Source organism: Pezoporus occidentalis, unplaced genomic scaffold (assembly GCF_034315485.1).
Source record: "Pezoporus occidentalis ecotype Australia unplaced genomic scaffold, CSIRO_AGI_Poc_V1 ctg45, whole genome shotgun sequence".
NCBI classification, from domain to species: domain Eukaryota; kingdom Metazoa; phylum Chordata; class Aves; order Psittaciformes; family Psittacidae; genus Pezoporus; species Pezoporus occidentalis.
Genome location: NW_026915780.1, coordinates 7,044,018 through 7,054,419, shown reverse-complemented (window position 1 = coordinate 7,054,419; position 10,402 = coordinate 7,044,018). Strand labels below are relative to the sequence as shown.

At 41.5% G+C, this 10,402-nt stretch overlaps 1 long non-coding RNA gene across 1 annotated transcript; it reads left to right on the top strand.

The window, feature by feature from the left end:
• Window positions 1–181: 181 nt before the first annotated feature.
• LOC134172196 (uncharacterized) lies at window positions 182–1,187 on the top strand. Its single transcript, XR_009967866.1, has 2 exons — window positions 182–285; window positions 556–1,187. It is a non-coding gene; the product is annotated as an uncharacterized LOC134172196 (long non-coding RNA).
• The last annotated feature ends 9,215 nt before the right edge of the window (window positions 1,188–10,402 follow it).

Here is a 10,402-nt window from a genome sequence, read left to right as displayed (position 1 = left end):
GGCGGCTGCGGGGCGGAAGGGTTGGGTCGGCCGGAGCGGTGGTGGGGGCGTCCTGGACAAGGAGGGTGCTCCCTGCGGGCAGGGGGTGCTGCTTTCCTGGGAGGGTGGAGGGGGGCTCCCCTTGGGGGTACAGACACCCCACCCACCACCCCTCCCAGTGGGGCCGCTCTGGGGAAACAGCAACTTACTGGCACCCAGGAGGGCTGCAGAAGGTTCCGATGGCCCAACGCCTGTGAGGTGGTTCTGTCAGAATTAAAAGCAGTGCTCTGGAAAGAAAGGTGACGGGTTTACTGCAGTCTTAACTTGCCATAAAGGAGTATGGTGTCTGTTCCAAAAGTAAACCTTGGCATTTGTACTATGCCTAAGTGTTTATGCAGGGACAGAGTGGCTAGGGTCAGCCTTACTCTGCAAGGGTGGAAAAATCCTTTCAAAGTACCCACTAGTGTCTTGGATTAATGTGGTAAAGAGAAAACTTCAAAAACACTGGTCCCACACCTTGTGGGGTTGTTTGCTGTGGGTTGTCCTCCAGCGTAAGAGTTCTCATTCTCCTTAAAGTTCTCCAAGAATGTGGGAAAGCTCTTAGAAACTCGTCAGGAATTCTGAGCCAGATAGCACTGTGCTAAGGTGCTTCAAAGGTGAACAGTAATGCAGAGGGTGTAGTAAAGGACTTGCTTATTTGGGGATTCTCTTACACATTCTCCTTTCAGCTTTCACAGATGAGGCAGACAAAACGAGTACTGTGGAGCAGCCTGAATATGATTCAGCAAGAACATCTTGCCTATAAGCATCAATAGGAAGGGAGGCACAGAGAAACTGCAAGATGATGATGAAGGGATAAGGCTGACAACAGATGAACACTGAAACATGTCTGAAACGTGGGAGGTCTCATGGTGGAAATAATTTGTGAGAAGATGCATTTTTAAGTGATGATTCAGCAGGTTGAAAACTGAATCTCAGTATCAAGACTTCTGACAAAGGAGTTGCTGACACCAAATCAGGACACAACCCAGCTGTGGACAAACAGTGCAGCCATGAGGGGAATAAGAAAGGGGCAAGAGTTTAAGCGTTACAGAGATGGATAATGGGGAATATTGCGGTTTTGAGTAGGGACTTCTTGGTGGGCCACAGCTTCTGGGGTTGGCCGTACATGGAAGGAAAAAATAAGCATGTTTCTCATGGACATAAAATAGATCTTCAGCTCCATTTCCTTTTAATGCCATAATGTAACATCCTCAGATTCATTTCTAAAATCAATTAATTCCATAAGTAATCACTTCTTCATGAGCTACATGTAAATTTCACACTCGGCTTGCTAACTACAGTCTCCTCTCATCTGGTAAATCGATTTTTAAGAGGTCTGTTTTTGTTTACATTTAATAATTGATTGCATTTGATATACAGATAGGTGGCAATTGATAAATGTATTGATATTAGATGCTCATTGCCATTTGTTCTAGCAAGATGTTACACCATTAGGCTGCATATTTTCTTAATGTGAGCAAATCTGAGAATGCTCCAAATATTGAAAGATATGTGACATTTTTGTGACCTGTAAAAGCATATGTTTGATAGGAATACATTTTCAGAAGGCAAGTTTAATTTCATGACAGAATGTGTATCCAAACGTGCTTCTTATTTAGTATCTACAAGACGATTTGTGGCACACACGAGCAGTGGTAGCACACACGAAGTACTCAGATGTTCACCTGCATTTTATTTTACAATTACAAATTCATTGCATTTGTAATATAAAAAGCCAAATTTCAGGGTAATCTCAGGTTCTCCTGCAACAAATTCTGACTTCTCACTGGTTCTTCTGTGAGAAAAAAGGCGAAAAGAGCTTCTCCCTGGCTTTAAGCAACCCAGAAGCATTTGGATTCGAAAGGTCAGTGCTACAAAAGAGGTTGTTGGCTACTTACTGCTTTTTGTTGAAATGATTTGTGGCGTCTTTTTATCTGGGGAAGAAAGAAGGTAGCACACCCTTGTGACCAACACTGATGCTCCTACGTCAAATTGGAAGGGCTGCTATTGTTAGAATCATAGAATAATTAGGGTTGGAAAGGACCTTAAGAATCATCAAGTTCTAACCCCCCTGCCAGGGGCAAGGACACCTCACACCAAACCATGCCACCCAAGGCTCAGTCCAGCTTGGCCTTGAACACTGCCAGGGATGGAGCATTCACAGCTTCCTTGGGAACCCATTCCAGTGCCTCACCACCCTTACAGTAAAGAACTTCCTCCTTATGTCTAACCTGAACCTCCCCTGTTTGAGTTTTAACCCATTACCCCTTGTCCTGTCACTACAGTCCCTAATGAAGAGTCCCTCCCCAGCATCCCTATAGCCCCCCTTCAGATACTGGAAGGCTGCTATGAGGTCTCCACGCAGCCTTCTCTTCTCCAGGCTGAACAGCCCCAACTTTCTCAGCCTGTCTTCATACAGGAGGTGCTCCAGTCCCCTGATCACCCTCGTGGCCCTCCTCTGGACTTGTTCCAACAGTTCCATGTCCTTTTTATGTTGAGGACACCAGAACTGCACACAATACTCCAGGTGAGGTCTCATGAGAGCAGAGTAGAGGGGCAGGATCACCTCCTTCGACCTGCTGGTCACACTCCTTTTGATGCAGCCCAGGATACAGTTGGCTTTCTGGGCTGCGAGTGCACACTGAAGCCGGCTCATGTTCATTTTCTCATGGACCAACACCCCCAAGTCCTTCTCCGCAGGGCTGCTCTGAATCTCTTCTCTGCTCAACCTGTAGCTGTGCCTGGGATTGCTCTGACCCAGGTGTAGGACCTTGCACTTGGCATGGTTAAACCTCATGAGGTTGGCATCAGCCCACCTCACAAATGTGTCGAGGTCCCTCTGGATGGCATTCCTTCCCTCCAGGGTATCAACCGAACCACACAGCTTGGTGTCATCAGCAAGCTTGCTGAGGGCGCACTCAATCCCACTGTCCATGTCAGCGACGAAGATGTTGAACAAGACCGGTCCCAACACCGATCCCTGAGGGACACCACTCGTTACTGGTCTCCAGCCGGACATTGAGCCTTTGACCACAACCCTTTGCCTGCAGCCATCCAGCCAGTTCTTTATCTACTGAGTGGTCCATCTAAAGTTTTGTTCCAAAACTTGATTCAGTGTCAAATTCTTCTCATGCCAATTTTCTGTTCCCCATTGAGCAAGTATTCAAATAGTCTGATTTATTTCCTTTTGGTCAACTGATCTAACTTCCTTTCTCGCTTGAGCTCCTGTCCTGGAGGCCTGCCAAACAATGACTCCTGTGAATGAATTGAGTCATACCTCTGAGATTCCAATGGAACATCAAACTAGTGCAACATTGTAGTTGCAGGTTAGGTATTTGTGATGCTATTATTAAAAAATACTTGACATTTAGAAGGAAAACCTATTGTAATTAGATGTAAAATCAAGTTTAATTTGGATTCCAGGATCTCTCTGAATTTTCAGGTTCTAGGTGATTATATCTCTATTGCCTATCTGTACTATCTGGTGTTGGATATTTACAGACACTACTTTGAGGCCCAGTAGTTAGTTTGCCTTGTCAGATGTATGGTAGCAATAGGAATATGAGTCTCCTGACTTGGGAATCCCTGTAGAGCAAAGCATATGCTCTCAGGAATTGAAAAGAGCAGCTTTGGTGGTTTGGTCTTTCTGTGTTACTGTAGAGTAACAGTATTAGTGTATAGCACTGTGGTACTTCTAGTTCATGCTATCCTGAGGTAGTCTTAAGCAAGTTTGCTTTAGAAGGGGATATCTTGTATTCATTTGGGTAACCAGGCTGTGCTTTTGGTGCAGTTTTTACTTCTGGTACTGTTTAGGATAGACTGTACCACCACATTCAGCAGTGTGCTTGAAGCCATTTAGCTAATCTTAAATAATCATATGCATGCTTATTTCCAAACAATATATGCAGTTTCCTACTACAGAAATGGAGTCTACTACAACATAAATTATGCATTATTTGTTGTTTCTTTTTGTTTAGGAGTAAATGAGGACATGAGGTACTTCTTACACATGGAAATATGCTACATTTTATCCTTTTGAGACAGTATTTTGGAAATATGTCAAAATCATCAAGAACTGAATTCTTGTTTAAACATAATGGGGAGGCCGTATTGTATTAGCAGATTACAGTCATTGTGTTAGTATAGTATCTACCTTGTATTCATTTTTGCTAACACAATGAGAAATTTTTCTGGCATGATTATATTTTAATACAATCAAATAGTGTTGGAAAGGAAAATAAATATGATTTTAAGAGAGATGTAAAGAAAATGAAATAACCTCTATTTTTTCCTAAACTTCCCATTTGTTGCTAACTTAAATACTTTTTATTAATCCTTTCAAATAATTATAATCAGGTGAGCCTTTAAAGTCAGTTAAAAGGATTACAGAGGGTTTTTTCCTCCAGGTAAGATCTAAGATCTAAGCAGGTGTGGTCAGATGCTTCTAAATTTGCTTGTTTGAGCTCACTACATAACTGAGCAATGTAGGATCAAGCCCTGAGCTTTTACAGAAAGGATTGTCATAGCATCATATAGTTTTCCTCTGAGGTTTGCATTTGATGAAACTTCTGTCCATAGATACAGAAAACAACTGTCTGTGGTTATAAGCATCAGCAGCACATGAGAAAGTTGCTTTGTCTACTGTTTCAAAACAGGCACCTCTAAAGTATTAACACACAGTTAATATTCAAGGAAGAAGTAAGCCCTTTTGTTCAAGATTCCTGGTTGAAACTTGGGAGGTCTGCACTCAGTTGTCATCCTTACCACAGGCTTCCTGTGAGGAATGAGCAAGATATTTTAGTACAGCTTTAGTACCTCACAGGTAGAAAGAGTTTTCATCACCCTTGTCTACTGCAAGCATAAACTCTTCAGGTTTCGATCCTGCTTAGACTGTTGAGGGCACTGACAGACACTGTCAGGTGCTGCATTAGAAGGCTGAAACTGTCAGGCCAGTTTTCAAAGGGTCAGCCTTCATAACACGTTACCTTCTACTCAACTGAGGATGTCCGGTCAAGTGATGACACCACCACAGCTTTCAGTTGTGTAAATTGTGTGGATTAATTCTCATTATGACCATTGAATAGTTTAGCATTTTAGCACCTGATTCAAAATCAGATCAGATTTTGCTTCAGGAGTGGTGAGACTGCGGGTATGGATAAGGAAGAGGGGAATGAGCACAAACAGGGAAGTTTCAGCCAACTACTTTTAAATTGCCACTGAAGGACTGTGACATGTCTTAGATACTATTTCAATCCAAGCAGCAAATGACAAATAGACTAATTTTGTGTGTACCCATACCAACCTTAACCTAACTTGCTTGGATCCCAGCAATGGTAGGGCAACAAGGGAGTGAAAGTTCACTTCTCATTAAGCGCCATAGCACTTACTCAGCTGCTTGTGCTTGCCAGCCTACCCCATGTTGCTACAACTACATTTGTTACTTTGAGATATATTTTAGGGAACCTGCAGCCATATGGTTCATTGCAATGTAGACATCACCCCTATCTGAGGGTCTTCACCTAGCATAGGATAAATTTCAGTAATTCAAACATCAATCTCAATTTCGTCGTGATGAACACAAAGTCCATCTGGTAGATTGGGCTCTTGGGTACATTTCCTCTGCTCTAGCAATAGACCTCTCTGCCATATCAGTAAATGATATACCATCTGCCTGTTTTTCAAGAGAGTCAAAAAGCCATTTTCTCAACCTCTCAGGTTTTTTTTGTACTAGTTGGTGCTATTTAGAAGCGCAATAGTGAGCCTTGCAGCTAGGAGTTCCTTCTTTGGCACTTGGATATGGAGCTAGGGCAAGTCATCTAACCTTTCCTTCGTTTAGTTTGTGAAAGAAATAACACTGTTTCAACTTTTCATGGTTATTAGTGTTTGTGCTGCAACACAATAGGTAATTGCAAAGTCTCATAAGAATCTCGATCTTTTTAGCTTTATTTTGTGTTGATTTACCTTTGAAGTTTTGATACTGCATCCCGTATTTGAAATGTGCTATTGTTTCATTTATATATAAATAACAGCTGATGTTTCACGCTACTGTAATGAACCTATTTAGTCTCTATGTGTACCAATGCCCTCTACTGGTTTTAAACACAATTGCTCAGCAGTGGGTACTGCCGTTCTCCTGTATGGGGAAACTAATGTTTAAGTAATTTTTCCTTTGAGAGTGGTGGGATTTTGGTTGTGTGTCCAGGCTGTCTGTGAAGTGCAAGTAGCTTCACCAAGGGCAAGCTGACAGCCGGGGGAGTGTTGTTGTGCTACAGCTATAGTACCATGCCAGCTTTTTTGTTGCCTCCGTGTTTTTGTTTCTCCAGGTTTGCTATTCTTGCCGTGAATGACAGGCTCATAGGTAGCTGTTTTGAGAGGGAAGAATACTCTTACCTGGGACTCGTTCAGTACAAAGCTGCTGTGTAGGTGTTCACCCAACCCAATCCACCTCTCTAAAGAGCCTCTCTGCTCTTCAGCTTGGTCCAGGCCCTACCTTAGAAGGCAAGGGGCAGTTGTGTTGACAGGCTGTGGTATAAATAACCCTTGAGGCACAGGAGCCACAGAGGTAATGAAGTGCCTTGAGAAAAAAGTCTGAACTATCAAGGGATGAATCCACTCCCCCCCTGCCACAAACCAGAGGTCATGTGGCTGAGGAATGTGTATCCAAAGATAGTGCTACCTTCAGAGAACTCTACTTACAGGTAAGTAACTCTTCTTTAAAGGAGGTATCTTTGTGTGGCAGACTGTTTATGGGAGCAATTTGAATTGAACTTTAAATGAAAAAGGCATATCTCTGTAAGTGGTAATAATTTTAGTCATCTCGCTGTGGCTAGGGGTTGTGGAATTCATTAGCACAGATTAACATATAAAGTGGGTGAGATATCTAATAGCAAACGTAGAGGTTTAGGGACCTTAATTCATCACTGAATGAACAGCGTGTACAGTATTAGGGACTATGAAATTTTTAATTTACACAAAGTGTCCAAGAATATAGGGAATAAATTTAAACCCAAAACAGATAATGGAGCTGTGCCCTGCCTAGCTGGCAAGTTGAATTGTTTTTACACTGAGTGAAGAAAGCTAATTATCCCAAGCACAAGGAGACTGCTAAAAATAATAAGATTATAAAGAATAATTTGCTGATATAATTACAACAAAATTGGGTACACACAATCGTCAGATACATGTATTGCTTGACCTGGGCGAGAAAGTGAAATAAATCCTTCCTCTATAGCCTTCGTAAATTTGTTTTTATCATCTCCAAGTGGTGTTTGCACAGGCAGCACAATTTGCATGTGTAATGTGGCTGTACAAATTGACAACAAGTAAATTATTCAAGGAAATAGGCTGGTCGTGGGTCTGAACTATCTCGCAAAGCCTATTCATTTTGAAGAATCACTGAGACGTGAAGCTCATACATCAACCATTTTCTGACAATCCTCAGACTTATTGTCTCCTAAAATGTCATTATGGCTATTATTTATGAAGCTAATTCATTTATTAATATATATTTAACTCTGACTTGTCATGCACCTTAGCAGGCATTCTGTGCACTGCATATTTTTGAATAGATGAAAGAGTTTTGCATGCTTTAATGATTACTGTAAGCTGCTATAGATTTATAGAATGCAGCTTTATTATCTACTTGCATTAATACCTTTTTGTAACTTTTTTTTTCCTTAAGGCCATCAAATATAAATGGCAAATGACATATCCAAAAAGATGGTATAAAAAGAGATTTTTCTCTGAATTTGTTGAAATTTTGAACTGTTAAGGCCTCATTCATTTTTAAGAGTCTATCACAATTATGTTGATTTTTTTGTATATTTTTTCTAGAAGTTTGGGATGCAATGTATAAATATAGATGTTTATTATACTTTTCTCTTTGAGGACAAGTGGCCATCTTGTACTCTTGAGGGAGTACAGTTTAGAGAGGGGGAAACACAGCAGATGGAAGATAGATCAGTCCTGCTACAGTATACATATAGATAATTTCCCTCCTATAGAACAGTCTTTGGGAAATGAACAACACAGAAAGTATGGATAATGAGGTTGCCTGTGGTTCATGGATTTTTTCATCTTAACTTATCTTTAGGGCATATTAAAAGACATAAGGATCACAGTAACCCTTCTATGACATCTGCTAAGTGTCAGGAAGTTAAAAATTGCAATCTAGTACGAGAAGCATATTTGGGGTAGTTCTAAATTTTATTACAGACAGAATTCAGATTACACTGGTAATTATAATAACAAATTGACTAATTTAAATGTGTAGTTATTATGCCTGTATGGTCAGTTTGACTATTTGCAAGGGCCAATGGTCGCAGTTTGAGGCTACTGGCCCGTAGTCTAAGAACTGCTTTGGAAGTTATGAGCTCCTACTCTCAGTATGTGCTAGGAAGTAATAGATACAGGATTATATTATGCCATTGAAAGAAGAGTCTATGAATAAGGAGGTATTTCATATTTTATCTTTACCTTAAAATCTTGCAAAGCTGTGTTGTTCTTTGTGGTCAGAGCCATTTCACTTTAAGAAGGAGAACACAAGGAAGTCTTCAATATTCAGAAGCCTGTAAAAGAAAGAATTACTGAGTCCTTACATAGCATGAAAGTCTTTTGAAGCTAATGTTATAATGGTAAATACTATAGATAGTCGTATTGGAAAACTTATTATTTTGAATTCTTCAACTTTTTTAGAATATTAATAACATATAAGAGCAAACTCAAATGACAGAAATAAAGAGGCTGTGAGAACTAACTCGATCCGGGCAAGAGCAAAGAAACTAGATGTGGTTCTGAATATGAGGTGAATAAATAAAGCTTTTTTGTGTCTGAAAGTCAGTAAGAATAGTAGCATTCTGTGCTTTGGAAATAGAAGCTTATGTTTTCCAAACTGTGCTATCACTTTTGGTACTTGCAATTTCAGGTGCCTGCCTGGAGACCTCTGAGAAGGTAAACCCAGACTTGCAGAATATTTGTTTTTAACTGAACCTAGTAAAGTGATATAAATTTGCCCAACCGTAACTCAGAATATTTTAAGATTGACAAAGCACATTATTGAACTTGTGCAACTTAAATTTAAATACCTTTTGCCACTCGAAAAACTTTATAGTGTAAGTATGGATTGGTCTTCTGTATTTCTTGAAGAAAAAATGGTATTTCATGCAGTAATGAATGCCTTCATAATTTGTGAGCTTGACAGCCAGTTTCAACTAAGGAAAGTAGATAGGCTCCCTGTAGGTCTGTTGGCTATAGCCAGTTAAAGATTGAAACTGAAATTACTACTGCCACTGAATCAATGTGGAAGACTGATTTCCAGTCTATTTTGTTTTAGTTTACAGTTACTGAGAGTATTTAGGTAATCTCAAAATGACATGTTAAAGAAGGAAATTCATTGAGTGTTTCCTTGTTATATAGAATAACAAGGGGAGGCTGCTCCAAGTAGGTAGGAGTAGGGTGTTATCATCTTCACCTTGCTCCCTCTAAAATGATGGAATCATAGAATCATAAAATAGTTAGGGTTGGAAAGGACCTTAAGATCATCCAGTTCCAACCCCCCTGCCATGGGCAGGGACATCTCACACTAAACCATGTCACCCGAGGTTCTGTCCATACTGGCCTTGAACACCGCCAGGGATGGAGCATTCACAACTTCCTTGGGCAACCCGTTCCAGTGCCTCACCACCCTTACAGTAAAGAACTTCCTCCTTATGTCTAACCTGAACCTCCCCTGTTTAAGTTTGAACCCGTTACCCCTTGTCCTATCACTACAGTCACTAAAGAAAGGTCCCTCCCCAGCATCCCTATAGTCCCCCTTCAGATACTGGAAGGCTGCTATGAGGTCACCACGCAGCCTTCTCTTCTCCAGGCTGAACAGCGCCAACTTCCTCAGCCTGTCTTCATACAGGAGGTGCTCCAGTCCCCTGATCACCCTCGTGGCCTCCTCTGGACTTGTTCCAACAGCTCCATGTCCTTTTTATGTTGAGGACACCAGAACTGCACACAGTACTCCAGGTGAGGTCTCACAAGAGCAGAGTAGAGGGGCAGGGTCACCTCCTTCGACCTGCTGGTCCCGCTCCTTTTGATGCAGCCCAGGATACGGTTGGCTTTCTGGGCTGCGAGCGCACACTGAAGCCGGCTCAAGTTCATTTTCTCATTGACCAACAGCTCCAAGTCCTTCTCCTTGGGCTGCTCTGAATCTCTTCTCTGCCCAACCTGTAGCTGTGCCTGGGATTGCTCCGACCCAGGTGTAGGACCTTGCACTTGTCATGGTTAAACTTCATGAGGTTGGCATCAGCCCACCTCACAAGCGTGTCAAGGTCCCTCTGGATGGCATTCCTTCCCTCCAGGGTATCAACCGAACCACACAGCTTGGTGTCATCAG